The sequence below is a fragment of the Heterocephalus glaber genome, unplaced genomic scaffold (assembly GCF_053883595.1).
Source record: "Heterocephalus glaber isolate CG9 unplaced genomic scaffold, H.glaber_assembly_v1.0 deba00001577, whole genome shotgun sequence".
Lineage (NCBI taxonomy): Eukaryota > Metazoa > Chordata > Mammalia > Rodentia > Bathyergidae > Heterocephalus > Heterocephalus glaber.
Window position 1 is genome coordinate 1,056,749 of NW_028258358.1, and position 27,291 is coordinate 1,084,039.

A 27,291-nucleotide genomic window follows, 5' to 3' on the forward strand; every position below is an offset into this window, starting at 1 on the left:
CTTTCTACTATTTAAATTTTTCTCTCAAAAGGATCACCTGAAGAAATAAAAAAGACTGGCAGAATTCCAGTGGAAGTTCAAAATCATGGTTCCCCTAACTGACAAATTCTTTGGATCTGACCGTAACTCTACAAAGAATCACATTTTTACAGATTTAAAAAGTACCTGTGTATCAAATTTCTTCTCCATCTGCTTTATATTTTAGTCATATGTATAATGTATCTGTATAAACTTTTCTACTCTCTAGAATTTATAAAATGTTCCTATATAGCACCTGGAATCCATGACATATGCCAGCATTCTCCATTCCTCGGGAGGATGAGGAAGGAGGATCGCTTGACTTGAGATTCAGAAGTCAGGGCAAAAATGCTAGATATCAGTTTTTGAGAACAAAATCACATACACATAACAAACATGATGTATTCAACCTCATATCTTGGAATTTCTGGAAAAGTGTTTCTTTTCTTAATAGAAAAGAACAATGATTTTACATGGAACACTTATGCTTATGACAACAAAAAGAGTATCATTTCTTTTTACCATAAGGCATAAGTTTCTAAACTAAAACATAATGTGGTAGTTACCATGAAGTGATTTTTACATATATATATATATATGTATTAAAATACAAAATAATAAAGCAGATCATGGAAAATTGAAGAATTAGTATTTAGAAGATTGAGCCATGTTATGATCATGAAGTGTTTATTTCAATTGTTATGTAAACATATATTGATTTCTAATAATATGAACAACTGCATTTAGTAGAGCTATTGATATACCATAGTCTCTTTAAAAACTGGCTATATTGCCTACATAAACTTTAAAATACTGATTTATTTTGAAAATGACAAATTCAGACCTTTATTTTCCAGAGATAATTTTCTTAAATTTATCTTACAAATGTTCTACTGAATATTCTTTTTACTTTTTTCTTAATTTTTGTTTTTATTGCTACATGATTGCAGCATATTATCATTACATTCACCATGTGAATTCAGTACATATACATAACATATATGAATTCATTTCATGCCCCAATTACTCACCTCTTTTGCTGACTTCAATGATGCATTTCAGGTATGAGTGTGAAATATATCAAGGAAAGTTTTATTTTCATTTTAAATGAAGGAGATCAAAAATACAGATTTAATGCCATTTTAAAGATAGTTTAGTATTTATTCTTCAAAACTTCTGAGTTTAATGAAATATTTGGTTATGAGATTTCTGTTTATGAATCTGTATTTGAATTTTTAATGATAAATGATTATTTCTTATTTAAATATCAAAGAATCTAAAAATTGCATCTGTTCTTTGAGACTGTGTAAATGCAAAAGCAGAGAATCTCTGACTTTTGCACACAATGGATGTATTTTATTACACTGGTCCTCTCTTATACACAGAGATAATATTCCAAGATGACAAACAAGTAACCTGAAACTGAATATCAACAACTGTGTGTATGTGTGTGTGCACACGTGCAGAGGTGAGACGGTTCCTAAAGGACTAGTGCCTAAACTGCACATACAGTGGCAATAAAACAGACAAAGGGGTGATTGATATCTTACTTTGGATGAAGAGACAATATGAGATTTCATGTGGCTAAGAAGAAATTATGCAGTTTAAAACTTGGGAATCACTTACCTCTAGAGTTTTTCAATTAGAATTTTTAGACCATGGTTAGCTACAACAAATTGAAATTATGGAATCTAAAATCATGGACTATTGTACCCGATTCGTTTGAGTAAAATATATGGTAATTTGGGTATCAAATTCACTTTGATTCTAAGAATAATTTGCAGAGTAATATACTTTGATGCTTGCTAATAACTAAAATACCTCATTTGCTTTAATTCAATGATTTTTTAAATAGTCAATTTGAAATATACATTTTATTATACTTTTGGGGAATTATATGGCTTCCATAGGTTTTAAGGTGCCTTGAATGCTAATCAGTTATAATAAAATAGAAATATATAAAGATCAAGTACTTTGAAGAAGAAGCATATACAGAAAAGAATGTTTGCACATCATATATCCAATAAAATGTGAATAGCCAAAATAGATAAATACTCAAACAGCTCAAACTCAAAACTCAAACAACTCAATAGAAAGACAACAAATAACCTGATTAAACATTGACAAAGGACCTGAAGAGAGTTCTCAAAGAAGATGTGCAAATGGCCAGCAGACAATATAGATAACAATGATGAACTGTATACTTCAAAAAAGTAAAAGACGGGATTTTGAACATTTCACCAAAAAGAAATAAAATTTTGAGTAGATAGATATGTTTAATATGACTTTTAAGACCCACATATATATGTATATGTGTATGTTTATACCCAAATCTCATGACACTACATAAATATGTATGATTTTTAGTTTAGCACTTGTCAGTTAAGAAATACAAACCAAAATCACAATGACCTATCACTTCACAGGTTTTAGCATGTTCCTATTAAAAAACACAAAAGTTTACAAATATTTATGAGGATGTAGACAGAAGGGAATCCTTGTGTACTGTGGGTGGAAATATAAATCAGTACAGGTAGAACATATCTGAAATAGTTGGGAACAGAAGTGTTTCAAGGTTTGGATTTTTTCAAGTTTTGGAATATTTATATATACATAATCTTGAAGTTAGGGCCCAAGTACAAACATAAAATGCATATATGTTTCATGTATATTCCATACACATAGGCAGAATGTAATCTTGAAAGAGAATTTTAATTCATCAGTATTTTGACTGTGGCATGTCAAATGAGTTGAGGGATAAAACTTCCCACTTGGGTTTTCATAATGACGTTCAAAAATTTTTGCATTTTTAAAGCAATTTGGAATTCTGGTTTTCAGCATGGAAATGTTCAACCCAAACCATTAAGGAAAATCTTATGTGGGTTCTTCAAAAATAAAAAAATAAACCTAGCATAAGGCCAAGCAATTTCATTACTGACTACATGTAAATAATAAGTGAAGTCAATTATCATGTACAGTATCAACTTTACTACATTATTTGCCATAGTCAGTATACAAAATCAACCTTTGGATGCATTGATAAAGATAGAGATAATGGACAATAGATAAAGATCATTTGGCATATATTTATACAGTGGACTACTATGCAGCCATAAAATAGAATGAAATGCTCAAATCTCCGATCACGTGGATGAACCTGGAAGATATGTTAAGTGAAATAAGCAAGACACAGAATGAAAAACACATCATGGTCCCATTTATATATAGATTCTAAGGAATGTGAATTCATAGAAGCAGAGTGTAGAAAGCTGGGTTCCAGTGACTGGGTGGGGGGATACTGGTCCAATAGTACAGAATTTCAGTTACATGAGATAAGTTCTGGAGATAAAATGTATAATATGCTTACTTCAGTTAATAATAAAGTAGTATATACTTGGAATTTGAGTATATCTTAAATATATTTACTCCCCCATATACAGAATATAAATATGTGAGCTGATGGCTAAGCTAACCAGTCCAAAAGTAGCAATCATTTCACATTTTATATTAACACATTTCACAAAATAAATACATTAAATTCTTATTTTTAAATTATATCTCAATAAAATTTGGGCAGAGAGAAAAATGACTAAACACACTGCTTCCTAGTTTTAAACAATGACCAAAAATTTTACAATCCCATATGAGATCACACTTTCCACCATTAGGATTAAATTGCCTTTTCTTGCCCGCATCTTCAAGCCACTCCCGTAGCTGTCCTCTTCAACTTAGATAGGTGATACTCCACACATCAAGTGACCCTCCCTACTCTACTTGAAAAGTGCTCACCTGCTCTGGATCATAATGCTCTCTTCACTCTCCTACACAGATGCCATATTGTCTGCTAATGTACCCATAAGGGCATTTACTCTTGATTTTTCAGAAAGAGAGGAAGAAGGTAAAAGAAAGAAGGGGATCATGTAGAAGGAAAAGGGAAAATAAGAGTGAAGAAAAAGGAGTAGTGAAATATAATAATATTTTTCATCAACATTTCATAGTTAAAGATATGAGAATTCAAGAATAGAGTTGTCACATGCCAGAATAAGATATGTACTAGACAGATAGCATTTGAGGCGAAGACATCCGCAGAAATTGGGCTGGGTAATGCAGGCTAGAAAAGGAAGTCAAACTAATGAGATGAAGGGTTCACCTTCACATCATGTCGGCAGATCTGGGGTGCTACACCCTCAACAAGGTGAAGAGCTTGTCTAGGTTGTATATGCAGTAGGAGGAGCTAAAATACAATAAATGGTACATCCTGAAAATGTGTGTATTGTTTGAAAATGTTTTTTTAGTGGATAGAAATGCTATTTACACTCTCATGGAGTGTTGAGAATTTCAATATATTTCACCCATAATTTGAGAGTTTAATTAAGAAACAGTCAAACTAAATAAGATATCGAAATTCTTGTGTAGATACCTTGCTTCAATAAATAATGTGTATAACCTTGGTTCAATAAATAGTATTTACTAAATAAATAATAGTATTTTTTATTTCAGGTGATTATTTCCTACCTGTCATTTGTTTAAATGGCATAAATGCCTACACACACAAAAGAATGATTAAAATCCAAAAGAAAAGATCAAATGTTGGGAAACATGAAAAGCAATTCCTATATAAGTGCTTCATATCATGCAGTCAGAGGTACAGATATTGTTTTAGTTTGCAAAATGCTTACAATAGCATTTGTAACACCACACCCTTTAAATATATGCACACCAGAGGATCAACAATACAAACTACATGACATTTATAAATATATACATAAACAAGCAGCCCAATGTATATGATATTTATGAAGCTCATGAACACATAAGTACAAGACAGTTTATAGCAGCTTTGTTTGAAAGAAGTTTAAATATTACTTTGATGCTAGTGGAAAGCTATTTAATATCTTTCAACAGGAGACTAATATCTTTGGATTTGTATCTTTGTTTCCAAAGAGTAATCTGACTCAAGAATGATGAATTATGGTAGGGGACAAGACTGATGAGGGGAGAGCAGTTAGAGTGATGTCTTCCTTGTCCAGCTAAAAAAAAAATAGTAATTTGTATGTGGCTATTTGAGGCAGACATGATGCAACTTATATTTAGGATATATTTAACTTATATTTAACATGTACTTGAAATAACTATATGATCATTTTTGTTCTGGGAATACTATTTCATGCATAAAGAGAGAAGAAAAGGAAGAAAATATCAGCTATGTTCACATTTTGATACATAACTGGACTAGCTTTAGGCAAGACATTAAATTAAGTAAAACAAGCATTTTTTTCTTTATCATGTCCTTATATATTTTTCTCATATAACTAATTACTTAGATTCTCAAGTATATAGTGTTCTCAGGCTATCCTAATTTCTTTCTTGTGACATGTATTAAACATAAAAATAAAATCTCCAAAATATCAGTTTATTATTTCTATACCAATTCTCAAAACATCTGTTACATTTTGGCAGGAAAATAAATGATGAAGATAATAAATAAGTAAGTAAATTTGCCAAAAATTTTCTACACTTTCTGAAGGACTAATAGATCATGACTTTGCTTAGAATGTTCTTATTTATTTACTATTAAGAAAGAATACTGGTCTCATACAAAGTGGCATGGTACAAACCAACTAAAACCCCATATGTATTGAAAGTGAGCAATGAGATTTAATGGATCAAACAAGACAATTTATTACTCATAGCAGAACAAACATCATGAACATCAGTAGAGTTTTATCACTTTCTCTGTCTCCAAGTCCTAAGGGGTGGCACAGTGGTCACAGATAGCTCCTAGGCACACCAGGCTCTATTTTGCAACTCAGAAAACCTACAACTTATATAGAAAATAATAAACAAGGCTGTCCTTTGAGTCAAAACTTACAGAAGCAAACAAGCACAACAAAGGAATTTCCCCTTAACATTTCAAAATGTGTGTGTTTGTACATAGGGAGGGGAGGGAATTGAGGGGAGCAGGGAATGGGATAAAAGGGCCAAGATGTACCATGTACAGGTGCATATTCCCACGATAAGTATTAGCACTATGTATCTCTAGAATGTGCCAATAAATGTTTTGGTATTAAAAACACATATACAATAAGAAAAAATATAAATATTTTAGAAGTAAAGGTATATGAGTCCCTTTGTGAAAAAAATAATGTAAAAGAAGAGGGAAAGTGAGAGCATTTAAGAAGTGTGAGGTAATATTTATTTCCACCCAGTTATGTGACCTCTTAGTCCAATATCTAAATTGCACCTGATTTAAACATTCTTAACTTTCTCAATCTAAATGGAGAGAAACTTCGCTTCGTCAATTTCTCTCAGTATGTTTCATTTGTTTTGGTCTCTCAATTGCTCCCCTAGAGAAAATGGCAGCTGGAGAGGAAGATTTTAGTAGGGACCTTCTGACTTCTGATAGGCAGAGGGAATGTTACTGCAGAGTACTGAGGTGGGTTCAGGAGAGCTGAGGAGTGTAATTGCTTGTAATTCATGTATTGGTGTACCAAGTCCTTCCTACATTCATGAACAAGAACAAATGCCTGTTTTTATAAGTAGTGGTGGTGGCTACTGTTTACAAAGGGATGAAGCTCAGGGTATAGTTTTAATTGCTGTCTTTTTCCCTTTTAATTTATCTTGTAAAAGCTAGAATGCTGAATCAAAATGATAAAGCAGGTAACAGCAATGTATATGCCTACCACACTATCTATAGTCCTGCTTTAAAATGCTCTTTGCCGTTTACTTAATTAAATACTATTTCTGCTTTATAACTTCAATATACAATATTTTTAAGAAGGCAAACATTATTTCATACAATAATGGTTGAAACACCTGTATAGTGCTACCTAGCTAAACAGAGAGGTTTGGTCTATAAAAGAAGTCTTAATAATTGGTCCAGGAAATGTGAAGAAATGAGATATCTTTATGAAGACTAGTTATGTCAAGTTGTTAGAAGAAATTCTGAAAACTAAACCAGCTACAAATATATCCATAATAGCAGCTACATCAGTATAATAGTTTGTTATGTATCCGATAAAATAAGAACTCAGTATCTAAATTGTGACAAAGCTCCACAGAGGCTTAATGCTATTCTTTCTACAGTGTACATGTTATTTTGGAATTTCTTTATGTTGCCCATCCTGCAGTAAAGACTTTAGTGGACATGCCAAATCCAAAGATTCTGAGGTTGGTGATGGCACCACCACAGTGACCCTGCTGGCTGCGGAGTGGCTGAAGCAGGTGAATCCACAAGTGGAAGAAAGATTTCTGGCTCAGATCATCACCAGAGCTTTCCACACAGCCACATAGTTGTTACTTTACAGATCAAAGAGATCACTGTGATCGTGAAGCGCAACAGAGGAACTGCTGGAGAAGTGTGCTATGAGAGGTGTGAGCTTCAAGCTCATCTCCCAGCTGAGAGCTTTTTTCAGTCTGAAATGCAACCTAAAAAGTCCAATAACCCCATGATCACTCTTGTAAATATTGAGGTCAAGCAGAAAGATACTGCTGAAATCAAATTCCATACTATGGAGGACTATCAGGTAATCCTCCATGCTGAGTAGAACATTCTCTGTAAGTTAGAGGGGAGTTATAATTCCAGAGCCAAAGTTATCTTGTCCAAACTTCCTGATGAGGATGTGGTCACCCAGCACTTCCCTGATAATGATATGTTCTGAGCTGGCTATGTGCCTAAGGAGATTCTGAAGAGGATAATAGCGGTCCACACAGGCTCATTCCATAGCTATCTGAGAATGCTCTTTCAGCAGATAAGCTGGGCCACTGCTGAGTGTTTGAAGAAATTTAGACTAGAAGTGACACCCTCAGGTTTTTCACTGGCTGCATAAATCCAAGTCTTGCACCTTCTTCCTCTGTGACAGTGATGATTGGTAAAATAGAGGACACAGAGTGGTTCCTACATGATACTATCATGCTCTTCAGGAGGGACATCAAGAATGATTCAGTGGTAGCTAGTGGTGAGGCCATCAAGATGGAACTCATCAAGTACCTTCTTGATTACTCAAGGACTAATCTAGAAAAACAGAAGCTATTGATTGGGCATATTCTAAAGCCTTAGGAATCACCCCATGCTAGTTATGTGACAATACTGGGTTTGATCCCATAAACAACCTGAATAAGCTGTAGGTTCAGCATATCCAGGAAGGCCCATAGCATGAGATAGACATCTACAATGAGTACATTACTGACAACTTCAAGGCCTTTGTGCGGGAGTTAGCTATGGTGCAGATCAACGCCCTGATGCCAGACTTATTTGTGTACCTCAAGAGAAACATCAAGACCCTCTGCTTCATGATAATGATTCTTCAGCTGCTAGCCCAGGGCCAAGACTGAGGCTACCTCTGTTACAATATCCCACCCATCACAACACTGGCTGGCACCTGGGTGGAAGGCGCTCACTCTCCTCAGCTTGATTCCTTGGTGTTATGAAGTAGTAGTAACTGGTCCACTCTGTTCTCACTAGAAATTACTTAAATAAAAGTTAAGGCTCAGAAAATGAAAATGAATCATTGTAAATTTTACACTTTCTCTTTGACCACTTAATAATAATAATAATAATAATAATAACAATAATAGTAATAATAATACTGACACAAGGAGAGAGATTAACCAGAAAAATAAGTTTAATTACTTCATAGAGTACAAAAGATTTGACCCAACAAGAGTAAAATTTACAATGATGTAAGTGGTATTTCCAGATGTGTCAATTAACTCTGATCATACATTCAATAAGAAAAAATAACTGCTAAATAAAGACTGATTCAAACAGCAAAATAATAAATGCACCAACTTCCATTATGATTTTGATGGCATTGCATATTCACTACTTGTGTAATGCAAGCACAGCAATCTTCAAAAATGAAGATAACACACTTGGATCCATTATGCTTACTCAGAAGGCTTGTCTCCAGGGTGTGCCAGCCATTCTAAGTGGAGATGCTTTCAAAGATGATAAGACCGATCATTTTCTCTGTGTGCAGAAAATTGTAACATCTATGATGCTGTGCCAGATGTTGAATATATTAAATTTTGCTTGAGAGTAAATTACATTCCAAAGGTAAATAAAATAATTTTAAAGACAGAACAGCATTTTCAAATATTCATTCTCTTAATAAATGAAGAAACAATATTTTAAACAGCCCCAAATTCATTTTAATGCAACAGAAGCAACATTATATACAAGTAACAAGCAGTCTAAGATTGCAGTTGATTGGGAATAAAAATAACTGCATTTTCATGAAGATATGTACTTGTAACAGCCAAAGATAAACTTAAGACAAGTCCTAAATTCCTCAAGATAATGAGACTCTACTTGTTTTCTAAATGACACAAAATCTTATCTAGTTTCAGTTGAAAATATGATAACCCTGAAAGACAAAACATGGATGAATATAAATATTAATAAACATACATATATATTTTCCTAAACTAGGAATGACTATATCACCAGATGTAAATGATGCTTTGGGGGAACAGGTGTTAGAACATTCTGTGTTAATTCATTAGTTAGCAGTGGAGACAAGGTGGGGTATGAGGAGAACAAAAGAACTGATAGCATTAGAAGTTAAGTTTATCAATTAACTGCCAGAGTTAGAAACTGAAACTCAAATGTAATGAAAATATTGAGAGAGGAATGACAAACTTACCTAAACTATGCATTAAAAATAATGAATGAAATGGTGAGATCTTCATATTTTAAATAAAATTTATATGAGGAAGGTTAGATGCATTATAGAGGAGTTTTAGTTTCACATGAGGGTGTCTATGGCTGGAAGATAAGAAAGAAAACCTAGAAAAGATAAATACCTCAGGCCTTCATTATACATTAGACAAAAACATTCTACAAGGTCAGCCGAAGAAGCCTAGTTTCTCAGTGTATGATAGTTATTTCAGGTGACTTTGAATCATGTCCATTCATACACTCAATTATCTTGTCCATTCAGTCAGCCATTTTCACATCCTTCTTTAAAATTCAACTACTAGGCCAAGCAGTAATTCATATTAGTATATAATTTTACTAATGAAAAAGCTTGATCATTTGCACTCTTTCATTTAAACCCTTGGTCAAATCCATGAAAAGAATAAAGCAGCATATCCCAATCCTTTACAAATGAGTTTAAAAAAAAGAATGAAATGTTAATTGATTTGCCTTACTTCACATAGGAAATAAATTTTATATCCAGTAATTTATAACTTCCAATATTAATAGTGTTTTATACTGCAGTAGAAAATGCAAAGATGCCCTCAGTTTTCATTCAATAATAGCAAAACAAAAAATAAATATGCCTTCAAAGATTTGGTTGAGGGACAAAAACTCATTACAAGAAGACAGGGATTTGAAGTTTCTCAACAAAGAATTAATAAATAATTAGAAGATAAAAATGTGAATCATTTTTCATCATTACATGTTGTATATAAATATCAAATTATCTCACTGTACCCCATGAATATGTAGTTATTAAATGTCAATCATATTTCTTAGGAGGAAATGATTTAAAAAACAAAACAAAACAAAATAATAGTGTTATGGTTTAGACATAAAATTTTCCCCCAAATTTTTATGTGTCAGGAAGGCGATTGGGTCGTGTATTAGCAATTGGTCTTGATTGGAGGTGGATCACAATATGGAACTGTGTATTCTTGCCCCCAACTCTTCACTTCTGACTCAGTTTTCATGAACACCAGTAACTTTCTTCTGCCATGCCCCTTTGCTGTGCCTTTCTGCCTTGACTCTTACTGGCCACTGAATGAAATCATGTGCCAAAATAAATTTTCTTCCTTTATGTGGTGTTAGGTACTGTACTGTGTCTCAGTGACATGAAAGTGACTAAGATAAACAGCTTACTAGCACATTCAAGAAAAATTTAAAGGAGAAAAACTGATTGTGGCATTCTGTGTTTTCCAATTCCAAAATGTGAATAATCAGAGAAGCATTACTTTCTTTTTTCTGAATTATTGTTGTTGAATTGCTAAAAGTTGACTAATTCCCTATTGATTTAACTCTTTATTTGCTTCATTACTGGATATAAACAAAGCAAATCTGTCAAAATTTTTTCAAGTTTTTGTGCCCACTTAATCAGTGACTGTAATAAAAACTTGAAATGTTTACAACACTGTAATCTCTATACAAAGTTAACAGATCAGTACTGCCAATATATGTTGCTACCAAAAATGGAAACAAAATAGAGAGGTGAAAGATGTTTCAACCTTACTGTGTTATTTACTGTATCACTTAATTCTGAGATTTTTATAAATCTATACTCCTCAATGCAGCAATTTTGTTGTAGTTAATCTTGGTGTAGCTATTGAAGATATAGTAATACCTCAATTCACCCGTACTTCTCTTTGTGAACAATCGGATTCCCAAACAGAAACATTGGGAAAAATTTTGCTTAGGTTTATGAACTTCACATTGGGTGACAAACAAGACTGCAGCCATCATCCTTGCAAGAACACAAATGTTGCTATCTTCTGCAGATTCATGGAAGAAATTAAGTTCCTGGATTGAAGTACGACTGTATTATAAATTTAGATTAAATGTTTATTTTGATTTAGAAATTGAACTTATTTTCATAAAATAATTCAAATTCTATACTCATCACTAAATATATTATAAACTACAGCAATTTATTTGTATGTACATTGCAAATTGAGATGTATACAAAAGTATTATTTTGAAACAGAAAATATATTCAATTCTTTAAATGGTTATTCCTATCAGTAACAGTTACCTCTGATGTGATGCAATCTGAATGGGAATTTCCCTATGTATATCATTACAAAAACCCATAACTCCATTTTAACCATGAAAAATTATTTGCCAAGCATAGATCAAAGTTTTTTTTACTAAGTACTTAGCCACTTAATTTGTACATTCAAGATCAAGGAAAATAAGCAGAAAGTGAAAAATGTCCACAAAGTTGAAAAAACTAAGAAGATATCATAACTAAATGTAGTACAGACTCCTGCATTAGGTATGGAAAGAGAGAAAATAAAATGGAAATTTGATGAAATCAGAATAAAGTCTGTTGTTTAGCAGCATTTTACTAATTAATGTTAATTTCTTTATTTTTTTAAGTGCAGTATTCTGTAAGATTCTTGAGTAAATAGAGATTGAAAAGTATGTGAAGCTGTACTATAATAAAGGATAGGTAGTAAGAAACAAGGTGCAAGGTCTCTTCCAAAAAGGAAGGGGTCCAGGAAACTGAGGGTGAGGAGAAAGGATGAGGGGATGAAGAAGTAGATATAATTTAGATATGCTATGTACTGGAACCTAATCACCTCGAAGAATGTAAATATTATATGTCATAAACATGAGCTAAGTATAATAATGACATGAAGAATGAAAATGGCAAAAGGGGATTTGAGGCAAAGTGTTAGAGTTGGGTGAGAAGGGGATTTTTAAAAAAGAAAGAAACTGTATTATCCATATGTACTCATTCCTGAAGATTAATGTAAACTTCAAGTATTTCAAACAAGCACTAATAAAACAAAAAAAAATCTGCAAGACATAAGCACTGCACAAAGTCAATGAGATGTTTCTTTTTTTCTCAAGTTCTTATATTAGTACTTTTTAGCTATACAATATGTTTGCATTTATTATTGGGTTCTTGTACCTTTACGTGATATATCTTGGTTCCTATTTTTTCCCCATTCCCTATGCTCCCTTCACCCGCTCTAGCCTTCCCTATGTACAAAGACTTTGTTTCCATTTTTTTCTTTTCTCATAATTTTTCCTTTCCCTTCTTTCCTTTCCCCTTCCCCTCCCACTTAATATCCTCCTTTGGACCTTTTCATATTTCAAATTATCAATTATTCATTTTAATCACTATTAACACTTTCAGTTTCTCACAGCAGAGAAACTATTCAATATTTACACATCTGTCCTATTTATTTCAATTAAAGAGTATGGCCTCAATATGCAACCATTTAGCTATAAAAGCCTCTATTTTCTCATTCTTTATGGCTGAGTAGTACTCCATTTTATTAAAAAAAACACATCTTCTTTATCCAGTCTCCAGTTGATGGCCACTTGGGCTGTTTCCAAGCTTTCATTATTACAAACTGGGTCATTATAAACATGGGTGCACATATATCGCTGTGGTATGATTCTTTTAATTCTTTTGGGAAGATACCCAGCAGGGGAATAGCTGGGTCAAGTGGAACCTCTAGCCCTAGTTCTTTGAGGTATCTCCATATTAATCTCCACAGTGATTGCACCAGTCTGCACAGCCACCAACAATGAGAATGGTTCCTTTCTCTCCACAACCCTGTTAATGTTTGTTATTGGTTGATTTCATGATAGCACCCATTCTTTCTGGGGTGAGGTGTAATCTCAGTGTTGTTTTCATCTGCGTCTCTCGAATGAGCAGTGATGCTGAACATTTTTTCAAGTGCTTATGTGCTGCTTTTACTTCTTTGTCTGAGAAATTTGTGTTCATTTCAGATACTCATTTTTGAATTGGGTCTTTGAATTTGTAGTGTCTGATTTTTTTCTGTTCTTTATGTATTCTAGATAGTAGTCCTTTGCCTGAGGTACAGCTGCTAAAATTTTTTTCCCACATGGTTGTCTGTTATCTTTGTTGGTGGTTTCTCTTGCAATGCAGAGCTTTTTAATAAGATGAGACATCAGTTGTTAATTCTTTGTACTAGTTATCGTGCTGCTGAGGTTTTCTTCATAAAGTCTTTTCCTATGCCAATGTCTTCAAGAGTTGTACCTAACTTATCTTCCAGTGAGTTTATTATTTCTGTTTTAATATTTAGTTCTTTAATCTACTTCCATCTTAGTTTAGTGCATGGTGATAGATATGGTTCTAGTTTTAATCTTTGGCAGGTTGAAATCCAGATTTTCCAACACCATTTATTAAAGACCTTATCTTTCCTCCAGTGAGGAAGTTTGGCTCCTTTGTCAAAGATGAGGTGACTGAATATCTGGAGTTGTTTCTGTATCTTCTAATCTATTCCACTGATCCTTGGTCTGTTTCTTTCCCAGTGCAATGCTGTTTTTATCACTGTAGCTTTGTAGTTTAGTTTCAAGTTGGTGTTTGTGATAACCCCTGCCATGTCTCTGTTGCTTAGAATTGCTTTATCTATTCTAGGTCTATTCTAGTTCCAAATCAATTTTTGGATTGTTTTCTCTAGTTCTGTGAAATATATTGTTGGAATTTCAATTGATTTTATATTAAATCTATATATCAGTTTTGGAAGTATGGTCATTTTCGCTATATTGGTTCTTCCTACACATGAACAAGGGATGTCTTTCAATTTTCTTATATCCTCTTCAATCTCTTTTTTCAGAGTGTTCTAGTTTTCAGTGTAGAGGTCTTTTGCTTTCTTTGTTAGATTGATTCCTAGATATTTCATTTTTTTGGATGCTATTGTAAAGGAATTGTTTCCCTAATTTCTCTCTCAGTGAGTCTGCTATTTGTGTACAAGAAGGCTATTGTTTTTTGGCTGTTGACTTTATATCTATCTGCTATACTTAATCTGTCAATTAAGTCCTGGAAGAAAGTGTTACTTTGATTATAAAACCAGGGAAAGACCCAACGAAGAAAGAGAACTATAGACCAATCTCCCTAATGAACATAGATGCAAAAGTCCTCAACAAGATACTGGCAAACAGAATACAGAGGGTCATCAAGAAGATCATGCATAATGACCAAGTCAGATTTATCCCAGGGACGCAAGGATGGTTCAATATATGTAAATCAATAAATGCAGGGGCCAGGGATTTAGCTCAGTGGTTTCGCCACCTGCTGCGCAAGCGCAAGGACCTGAGTTCAATCCCTGGTATCAAAAAATAAAAATAAATAAATAAATGCAATACACTATATTAACAGAGCCAAGGACAAAATCCATATGATTATCTCAATAGATGCAGAAAAAGCATTCGACAAAATTCAACACCCATTCATGATAAAAAGCCTACAGAAAATTGGAATAAAAGGTCTTTATCTCAATTTTATTAAGGCTATCTATGAAAAACCAACAGCCAACATTATACTAAATGGTCAAAAACTGAAAACCTTCGCTCTAAAATCAGGAACAAAACAAGATGTCCACTATCAGCACTCCTATTCAATATAGTTATGGAAACATTAGCCACAGCAATTAGACATGTGAAAGAAATAAAAGGAATAAAGATAGGAAAGCAAGAATTTAAAGTGTCATTATTTGCTGATGATATGGCACTCTACATAGAAGAGTCAGTGAGTCTCTGTCAGTGAGACTCTTCATGTGTGTAGCAGGGGAATATCATTCCGGGGATAGGTCACAAGTCACTGGCTTGATACCTTCCTGGGACTCTGATTGTTGCCAGCCTTATGATTTAAGAGTGTTAGGAATTGGGGAGATAGTTCTTTTGCATATGGGAGGGGGGCCAAGAGATGTTGTGGGGCAAGGCATGTAAAAAATATTAAAAAGTCCTATGTACATGTACCAACTCCGCACAATGAATGTGATCGTTACGTATTGCAAACATGTACTAAAAAAAGTACTAGGAAACATGGCCACTAACTAGTTAATACAAAAGAAGCAATAATAAGTACCATTTCAGTTTGTGGAAAAAAATAAAGCCAACCACAAAAATCATGTCCTCTATACATGTTGAACTTATAGTTTCAGCTTATGTCATACAATTGTTTGCTAATAATATAGTACTTTTGTAGAATGTTGGTTATAAATCTTACCATTATTTTAAAATATAATTGAGAAAGCATTTTGCCCATTCAGTAATTATACATGCCTAACTTTGCAACCTGGAATTTTGAAGAAGTAATGTTTTTATTTATTTTACACAATATACCTTTCACCTAATGACTACCCTAAAAATAAGTTTTCTTATACACTTTGATCCTAATGCACAAAGTTTTAATAATAATGGATTTCTTAGCTGGAATCATTGACACTTCCATTTGACATTTTTTATGCTGCACAATTTCATCAAAATACTTGATTCTTTTAATTATTAAAGAAGTTTCCTATGTATTTTCAAAAAAGTACTTGCTGACAAATGAATACTACTTTTCCTTGCATATAATATATCTGAGTAATTACATAATTTTTAAGTGACAAAGGATATGAATTGGTTTTTATTTAGTTTTAAACAAGTAATCCCATAAAAAACTTCCCAACATATGACTATCAGAGCCCCCACTCAAAGCTTAGTATGAAAAGGACAGCATAATATTTATTTTTTTAAACTCTAAATTGAGTTTCACATAGCATTAATAATTGCAGAGAAAAATATTTAGTTTGCTTTCCTATTTAGAATGTTTTTTGTTGCAGTTCATGACCATGGTGCAGAACAAAAGATGAGGGACCACTCAGAGTCCATGTACTGTTTAACTTCTGAGGGCCAGGAGTGGCTGCCATAACTGAGACTCCTGTGAGAAAGTCTCAGGAAAAAACAGCCTCATCTGAAGCTTCTGCAGCCTTTTAGTGATAGAACCAGGAAGCAAAGGAAAAGGACAAAAGGAAGACACCTGTGAAGGAATTCAAGTAAAGGATGGGGGAAGGACAAGGGAAGGACAGGATAATGACAGGGTGGTCTGCTTCATGACTGATCGTAAGAACAACGTAAGCAAATTGGAGTAAGGGGAGGAAAAGTGCCAGTGAATATATTCTTTAAGACAATGTATTTTGATCCTATTAGGACTTGAGGCCCTATAGGCTATGTTTCGATCTCTAACCATATATTTCAGGAAGTTTTAGGCCTATAGCCCCCAAAAGTCCTTATCTCTGCTTATCAATCTCATATATACCTCTGGCCAATACCTCACCACCATCAAGTTTTAAATATTTATTACTAATGCAATTCTCTTAGCATCATTACCCATTATCTGAAAGCACCATAAATGTTATCCAAGGTTAATCATTGATGATAATTGATCCAACTCTGTAGTTCACATCATTTCATGGCATCTGTGACTGCACATATATAATCATATGAGTTTATCAGTTTGCTTTTATTTAGAAAAATTTTTTGTATTCTTATTCTTCAAATGTTGATTTTTTATAGAATTTTTTCACTGCTTTCTTGTGAAAGGTGAGTTTAATAAAATAACAATGATATATTCTACAAGTTCCCTATGTGACATGCGCAAATCTAAGTCTAATCCTGTTAACTTCACCCACTATCATATTTCCTCCTTAGATTTATCCCATTTCCAATACATTAATGACCTATGACCACTTAGCAAATACACTAATAAAGAATGCTTACATTAAAACATATTCAAATATTAATAAAACTGAATTTTATAAAATAATCTCAATAGATATTACCACTAGTTTTCCGTGCATGTATGGATCATCTTATAAACTACATTCTCCTCATCCAAGATCAGAGTAATCTGAATATTTGAATTTTTTCAAAATTTACCTGGAGGAATGCCTAGTAATTCCTTAAATATGGCATTTCTGTAGCTGAACGGCCTCTGGATACACTTTTACAATGTAAAAACATCATAAACTTGGAATAAACTCTTCAAGATGTTCTTTGTAGTTTAATTGCCTGAATTTAGAGAAATAGGTTATATCACCTGCAAAGATAACTGTACAATGTATGCACAATATTGAATTCACCTAAAGATATTTTTCTCATAAAATATCTCAATCATTAAGCAATACATAACTGTACATTAAAGATTCCTCGGGGCCAGGGACTTAGCTCAGTGGTTTTGCCGCCTGCTGCGCAAGCAGAAGGACCGGAGTTCGATCCCCAGTACCCAAAAAAGAAAAAAGACTGCAAAGATTCCTCATAAAATGCATCATCTTACATATTTTCTAGATCAAAAATATTATTAAAAATTTCATAAGGGCCGGGGATTTAGCTAAGTGGTTTCACCACCTGCTGCGCAAGCTCAAGAACCCGAGTTCAATCCCCGGTACCAAAAAAAAAAAAAAAATTTCATGAGCAATATATTGAAAATAGAAATTTTATGAATTCAATAATTTAGTAACAGAAACTCAAGTGAAGCTTAGTATCAGTGTTTAGAAAATATATCTGCTAGTAGAGCTACTATAATATTGAAAATAGTTGTTTTTTATGCTATGCAAGTCTTAAAAACTTCAATGACAGTCGTCTAAGCCATTTTCTCACCAATGAACTACATGTGTGTGAAAATGTTCTTATTAGGGTTCCTAAAAGTCGTAAAATTGTACCATGATATAAATGAAACCAGGCTTGAAATTATGGATTATAAAAATTTCATTCGTGATTAATCCATGTTTATCTAAAAAATGAAAATCTATCAGCATGAAACCAAAAATATACAAAATGAACAATATGAGCTCTTTTATCTGTAGAAAATTAATATTTTATCTACAATACACCTGCTAAATTTTAATATGAATCATCTTATATGTCATGTTTTCTATACATGTGTTAAGATAGTCACCATATGTATGTCTATATATTTCATTTTATAAATAAGTTAATATTAGCAACCTAATAATCAAATAGTTAAGACAAAAAAAATTTAAATTTAAAGATATGTTAAGTTGCAATATTCAATGTGTATTAATAATAGTGTGAATAATACAGATCATGAGTGAAAATGATACCTGTTCTATACTTGTGGGCAGGATAGCTTGCAAATTTGGGAAATGTTGAGAAAATAGGAACAAAGTCATCCTTTTGTAAAACTTCATAAAAGTACTAGTTTCTAACTATGCTCTATGCTAATAACAATAGCCCTTTCCTTTTAGTTCTAAATTCTAACAATCAATTCTTCTTTGTCTGTCCTTTAATATAACTTCTGAACTTAACATCAAGTTCTTGAAAGATCTTGTGAATGATGGCCACAAAAATCATCTTTACAAATCTTCAGGAAATGACAGAACTCAAAATAGAATCAGTGAATAAAAGCCTAGAAACTAAGAAGTATGTCTATAGGATCATTGCACCTGATTGCCTCAGGGTTGAACTTTAAATTTCTGAAATACTCACGGAATTTGGAACCACAAAATTTCAATCTCTTGCTTTTTTCTTTATCAGCCTGGATAAAGTTCATAGCAGACATATCATTTTAATTTTTCACCATTAATCCATGTGTTACAGAAATTGGTATATAATCATTTTGAAATCTGATATTGCAACTTTGACTAGATTGACATTATATTTCCTTGAAATAGTGAAAGAATGTTGAAGAAAAAAACAGATTTAAAGAAATTACAGTGATAGATGAACTTTAAACTTTCCTAGTCTAATTTAAAGGGAATAAATTCTTTTAAAATGAGTGTCTTTTAGTGATTTCCACATTAGCAATTATCTGAATAAAAATTTTGTCCTCGATTTTGAGAGCATTTAACAGAAAAATTTTGGCCTCGGAATTCCAAATCTGATATATTTATAAAATTCCAAACACACATTCATAAGATGTTTATGTTTGTTTTGATAAAGGAGAGAATGTGATGAAGCAGGATAAAAGTACAGGGAAAATGTGACAGAGTTTGTATCCCTGATAAATAGGATATCGAGATTTGGATCTGGGTTTTGCAGATGTGGAGTTGATTTCTTTTGGTGCGCACATAATCACTATATACAATCTTTACTTAGCTTTTGATTCATGTGACAGTGAAAACCCACATTCATTGGAAAGATATTGAAAACAAAATTCTTTGATTTCTATGTAAGATGTTCTATCAGAATAAATCAAACAAAGTCTTTTTTTTAGTTTATCTGCTTCTAATCCTGTCCTCATTCCTCAGAGGACATTTTTTCAGCTTTATTTTACTGGACAAAGTTCTGTTTATATTATGCTGAAAATAATTAGTCCTTACCAATTAAACATAATTTAGATGCATAAGTGAGATTAAGTGAGTAAAGGTTAAGGTTAAATTAAGTGCAGAAAATTCTAAAGGATTATCTTGTTTTCTTCAATTTTCCTCTTAATTTTATTTTTTTAAAAAATCAGCATATAAAATTCTATTCTTTTATCATATACAACATACTTTTTAAAAGTGTTTATCCATTGTGGAATGATGAGGTCTAGCTTATTAACATGTATTTTCTTCATATTGTTGTATTAAAAATTTTAATATCCACTCTACTTTCATTTCTTAGGAATATAATTTAATATTATTAAACACAGATACTCTGTGGTACAATAGATACATTAAATTCATCCTTCTTACCCAACTGTAACTCTCCTTTAATCATCACCTTCCCACTCCCCTCCATCTCTTAAAGTAAGCTTTAACCTTTGGTAACCACCATTCTATTCTATAAAATTAACATTTTAGATTCCAAATATTAGTGTGATCACATGGCATACTTTTACTGGGCTTGGCTTATTTCATTTAACATAATGCCCTCAGATTCACCCATGTTGGTGAATATTCTCCTTAGTCTTATTTATATCTTTTTCTATTTATTTCAATGTTTTATAGTTTTCAGTTTACAGACTTTTCAGCTTATCAACTAAACTTACATTTAAAGTATTTTTGGTGATTTTGTAAGTGGTATTGCTCACCTTTTTTGGATAGTTCATTGTTAGTCCATAGGAACAAGACAGAATTTGTACATTGTTTCTTCATCCTTCAAATTTATCGAATTCCATTATTTGCCCACACAGTTTATGATAGAGTCTTAGGGTTTTTCATGCAAATAAAAGCACTCATATTATTTTTTCCTTTCTAGTTTGGAAGACTGTAATTTCTTTTCCTTGCCTAATTTCTTGGTGAGTACTAGTACTATACTGAATAGATGTGTTGATAATAAATAGTCTGTCTTCTTTCTCTTGTTTTATTTTTAGTTATTTAGTGTTCAGCCTAAATTTAGGTGACAGAATTTATTTGTCAGTTCTTGGTGTAGTGAGTAACAAGACCATGTTTTAGAGTTTTTAAGGGAAATTCATGTTCCAATTTCATTAAATGATATTAATATCTCTATTTCTTTAGTAATAAAGAGGATATTTATAAAAATATAACATAAACTATTTAAAATGTTTCAATATTCATAGAGTTTGGAATATATAGGAAAACTAAAACTCTTTAAATATATCCATGTATGTAAATATTTCATATAAGATGTTAAATAAAGACATGAATTCCAAATTTGAACTCAGTGGAAATTCTTTAAACATATGCACAGAACACCGTTAAATTTTTTCCTTTCTCTTCATTCTTTAATTTTGACTGCCAAACTTCATTATATCATTTCTCAAGGAAATGTAGAAGATGAAACTGATAGGAATCTAAATTCAATTAGTCACTAAATAGGTAAAAATTACCATGATAGGTTCTCTGAATATTAATTAATATAAAAAGGTACAAATTAGAATTATTATCTATGTGCTACAAAAAGAATGTTTTCATGATATGTAAATTAAAATCTTAAAGGGAATCATATTTTATTAATTAATAACAGCATTAAATAATTGAAAGAAAAATTTAGCTTTAAATATTATTCCAGATTGTTTGCATCTATGATACAAGTGAAAAGGAGGCATAGTCCCATATTGTTGAATTTGTTCTCTTTTACAGTACACAATGTACCATGTTTTAAGTACCACTTACGAAAACCATAAAATGTTTAAAATTTTATTTACTTAAATAATAATTTAAAAATAATAGGTAAGAATTTTAACTCACTTTTTGTGTTAAAAACACTGTTACAGAAAATAAAATTTACATGAATTCTGTAGATTTACCTGTCTTACTAGTGAAAAAATTGAGATCTACAAAGCTTGGCTGACTTAAACCTGATAGGACAGTGAACAATAAGTTCCAGGCAATCTGACGTTGGTCTGCCTTGCTATCCTTGGTGCACACCACCTTAGGGATGGAAATATGACCTGGTATGGGATCATTTTTCAGTGTTTGTAGAGCTTCAAGGAAGAGCATATTAAGGGGCACAAAATAAGCATACATTATATTGTATTTATTAATATTTTATTTCCACAAAATATTCATGAATTTTTAATTCCTTTTCTTTTCATCTTTACTTCATTTTATTCTTTTTCACTAAGAAGAAATATAAATGAAGTATACTAAAGAAATGTTAGAATGTGCTCTGCTTCCTATGACCAGATAGGCAACTGAAAAGTGAGATCTACACTTACAAAAACCATTTCTTGATTCACAAAATATGTTTCTGTCTCTGTTTCATACACACCCAAATATAAACATGTACATAAATACCCAACCCACTTGAATGCACATACTGACCATCCTATCCACACACTGATAAATACCCTCAATACTGCAGTGTCCAGGGACCTAGATAAGCTGGTTCTAGACCTTGCTTTTTCATTATTCTGAAATAACTTTAAAAATGGAGTTTCATTTACATCATTTGTAAAATTAGATTGGGAGAATAGATAGCATAGAACCTTTCTCAGAATTCTGCATTTGTTTTTATAGTTTTGTGTTAGTTTTCTGAATTATGGTGTAACAAAGTAGACCACTGTATAATTTACAATGATAATGATAAATTTAATCAAAGTTATAAGACCAGATATTCATGCTCTTCAACAGTAATATTTTCTTTTTTATATAAATGTGAAATTTTCATGGATCTACCTGTATCATTCTCATTTAGTTTAGCACCCTGTATCTTTTACAGGTTTAGTGTCATAGAACAACACGTATTTGATGACTAAGGAAAATTATTCTAGACCTCCTAAAAGAAAAATCACCTATCTCATAATGACACATAAGAAATTTCTCTTGCGTGAAAATTTCATTTTTAAAATTTTTACATCTTTATTTTAATGCTTTCTAATGAGTCCTTTTGGGAAAGAAGTCACTTCTATTTCTCTATTTTTTAGGAAATATTCATGTACACTTTAATTTGACACTTTGGTTTCTCTCTCTACCCCGGTACAGGTAGGTCTCAGATAAAAAGAAATTCTGTAGATATTAATGGACTACCCGCAAACCAACCTGTGGTATAAAATCAATATGGGCTCAAATGATAGAAAAATAATTGTCTTTTGCTGCCGGACTGTCCTTTCTACTGAATATATCAGACTTAAACTGAGATTTTCTATTTTGAGGGTTATTACAAGTGAAGTTAAGTTTTTCAAATGCCCTGAAAATTACACAGTTTGATTTATAACTAATATACTATGCTTTTAATTTCTTTTAAGTTTGTGGGCTTTGATCACTAGTGATATCCTGGTTGACTCATTATTAGAACATAATGCAATGTTGTTTTCTTTAGCAAACACTGTTTGTAAATTACATTTGCTATTGTTTCTTTTGAAAACCAATTCTGGTTACTGTGGATTGATGTTAAAATCACAGACTGTGTCCATGTACCTTGAGAAATAAAACATGTCTGTACCCTGTAACCAATGGCTATTTTAAACATAATAAATGTCAGGGCCATAATAGCTGCAGTTTCTATGAACTTGATGCATTCATTCGTATCATTTACATAGCATAATAATTTAAGGATTATATGTTCAAACTTTTTGAAAAAAATGTCTGTTACTCTGGTTTTAGTTGACATTTAGTTAATTAACAAAGACGAATCACACTTTAGATATCTCCTCTTCTGATTTAACACCCGAATCTCTTGGATAAAACTTGGAATTTCAGAGGTAATAAAAATTATTCTTTGACTTTCATCACAAATATCAAAGTTGAACAATTTTTACACCGACTAGGACCCAGGAATATAAGTCTTGAACTCTCATTTTACACAGTGGGTGAAAAAGAATATAAAGCAGAGATTAGTTAATATAAACACTAAAATAAAAGCAGATAAATGGTGATTTGTTCTTGAATATGTTTCTTTCAGCACTGTTATACATTTCTTCCTTTTTTCAATTAGAAACAAAGACCGTACATAGCTTGAAGTTTTAGAGTGTGTATTGCAATAGCTTATCATCTGAATCTTAATGATATAATAATTCTCAACTTCAGCTTTTAATTTTCCAGTCTTTGAAATGGGTTTATTTTAATTTTTCCAGACAAATATTTTTAAGGAGAGACATATGATTGTCTCATTAATTGTTGAAAATCAAATTAATATGCGAAATGCCTTTCTTTAAGAATGAACCTTTGCACCGGGCATTTAGCTCAGCAGTTTCACTGCCTGCTGCACAAGTGCAAGGACCTGAGTTCGATCCCCCATACCAAAAAAAAAAAAAAACAAACTTTCAAGAATTAATCTTTATCCTGATAAGTCACTCTCAGTGATTTATTTATTATTGTATTAGAGAATGAAACTTAACAATTGTTAAACTAAAACTAAAATATGATCGAAATATAATTTAAGATAAATATTTTTGTATTGAAAACACTACAACACTGATAACATGAAAAGCCAAAACTGTCAAACTTTTAAAAAGAGGTATTTTATAGCCACTTTAAATCTGAGATTAAGAATTAAGTAACTATAAACATAATTATCATAGATAAGTATATTGATTCAATATAAAGCAGATGTTAATATAAACACTAAAATAAAAGCAAATAAATGGTGATTTATTCTTGAATATGTTTCTTTTAGCAGTATTATATATTTTCTTTTTTTGAAAACAGCATACATAGCTTGAAGTTGTAGAGTATATATTGCAATAGCTTATCATCTGAATCCTAATGATATAATAATTCTTAACTTCAGCTTTCATATTTTCTATTTTTTTTAAGAGCACATAGAACTTTTTCCATGATAGACCACAAAGCATGTTAAAATAAACATAAAAGAATTAAAATAACTCTCTGCATATAATCAGATCATAGCAGAATGAAGCTAGACATAAATAGCAAAAGAAGTCACAGAAACTATGCAAAAACATGGAGATGAAACATCAAATTTATTATTGGATTATACAGAAAATCAAGGAAGAAATTAAAATCTTTCTACAATCAAATGACAGTGGAAGCAAAATATATCAATACCTATGAGACAGAATGAAAACACTTCAGAGAGGAAAGTTTATAGCCATAAATCTATATATGAAAAAGAATAAAGTCACCCCAAATAAATAACCTCAATGATTCATCTCAAGGTTCTAGAAAGACAGGAAGTGTTCAAATCCAAAACAAACAGGAAAAAAATTATAAAAATTGGAGCAGAAATTAATGAAATCAAGACAAAAATACAGAGAATCAATGAATCAAAGAGAGTTTCTTTGAAAGGATGGGAAGGGGATGTGAAGTTGGGGAGAAACTGACAGAAAGGGGAGATAATCGGAAGTAAAAAGCACTAAGACACAATATTAATAAGAACAAATTCCTCCATAATGAATGTATTAATTACATACTGCAGGCATACCCTAATAAAAATTTGAGGAAGAATATGCCTTGCATTTATTAATATTACATATTAATAAGTATGTAATAAATAATTGAAGAAAAGTGTAATTTATAGGCATAAGCAGTTACTCAAATATGAGATGTTTTTAAAACATTGTTGGTTTAATGATGTCCTTGTTTATCAGTATAAAGGCTGTTTTTATTTAGGCACCAAGGGTAGCTGATAAATACTGCTAAAACAAATCATGGAGAAGTAAAATGTAAGATTTTTGACGTTTACTTTCTACTCATTACCTATGCTTTTCAAAATTATAAATGTGATATAAATAAAATATTTCATAGATTTTGTGATCTTGTTAGAAATGTAGGAGATGTTTTCTCTGTTTTTGCTAAATATTATTGAATATCACTTACAAAATACAGTTTGTTTTTCTATTGGTTTTAATACTGGATAATTTTTCTTTTTTTCACAGCTGATGAAGTTCTCATATATCCTTGAAGACTTTGAGGGTTTTTAGCTATTTTAGATTTCTTTACATTGCAGTTAACTATAGTGTTGTCACAAGCATTAGGGAAAAGTAAGAAGCATTAGCAATTTGATGAAATCTGCTTCACAGAGGTAGCAATGGATTAGACCAATTACCATATACCTGTAACCATGCTACTTATTTAGTTTTATGAAAATATTAAATATATACATAATTATATTAATGTGTTCATATAATTATGATGAGTAACTTTAGAATTCTTATTTTACAATATTCTTCCTTATTATGAATATATATAATGCCATACTAAGTACTTTGAGTTATAAGTCTGCCTGTCTTTTATATATCATTTAATCTTAACAACAATTCTGAGAATGCAGATATTACATTCCCCATTTTACTCATGAAGAGAATGATATCCAGGGAATTTCAGCCAGGAGACAAAGGTCACAGAACTAAGAAGAGATACAGACCTAATCGAAACTTAGTTCTTATGAGCTTCTAATTTAGTTTTCTTTTTATCCTATCATAATGCTTACACATTTTTCCTCAGTGACAATGCCAGTGTGATTTCTCTCACTTTCATTGACTAGCAAAAAGTCTCTCCACAACTCACTATTGTCATCCTTACATCCTTATTTCCAATAGATTTTGTCCACTTCAGGAACCAGGTCAACATCTTTCTATTTATAAAACCTCTAGAGCCTTGTTAATGTTTACCTCACATCCATTTATTTTATATTCCAAGCACCTCACTCAGAATCTAGTAGCATTTATCTTCTCAGTAGTGTCAAAATTATTCTAACCTGAAGTGTCCTCTGAAAAAAAAAAGTACTCTTCTACTCTCCACTTTTGTAATTCATCAATGATCTAAGATGCTCTGTGACTGAACTACATTTAACTTCATTGTTAGTGATCTACATATATAATTTCTAAGTTTTGAGAAGGTATATATTAGTTCCTTAAAACAAAAATGGTAGTATTAAAAAAAAATACAGTTCCTGTGTCAGACATATGATGTAAAGAAAAATGTTATGAAAGAAACATGTGAGCTATGAAAATATATAATTGCTCACACTTAGATTTTTATAGTTTAATATAGAAAAATTTGTTATAATATGTCACTTTTGCATTTTGTAATAAGACCTCATGCTTGCAACATTATACCTACTTGTTACTCTGAATTTTGAGTGTAAGGGAAGGTTACACCTTTTAATGATTCCTATATGAAGAAATAATAATTTGCTATGTGACGTTGACTACTCTGAAGTCTTCAAGAATTTTTTTCAATTAAAAAGGAACAGATAACATAGGTATTTGAAATTATGAGTGGAATATACAAATGCTGCTTTTTATTTCATATGTTAAGAAGGGTAATATCACTCCAGACCAAAGACATAGGTTTGGGAAGTTATAAAGCAATTAATCCAATCTCTTGCTGCCAAAATAAGATCTATGCAGGGAAATTAATACATAAACGCCTTCCTTTCACTGTGATGGCATTTGGGAGTTTTAGAGCTCTGTAGCCCATTAGTCAGTTTAGTTCATGACTCTGTTTATACTCTTAATC

The 27,291-nt window shown here is 31.8% G+C and overlaps 1 long non-coding RNA gene and 1 pseudogene across 1 annotated transcript in view; both read left to right on the forward strand.

Moving 5' to 3' along the window:
* LOC110348982 (uncharacterized) overlaps positions 1-27,291 on the forward strand; it is a 103,059-nt gene that overhangs the window by 66,050 nt on the left and 9,718 nt on the right. The gene's annotated exons all lie outside the window — the stretch shown is intronic.
* Positions 7,369-8,499, forward strand: LOC110348969 (T-complex protein 1 subunit eta pseudogene; annotated as a pseudogene).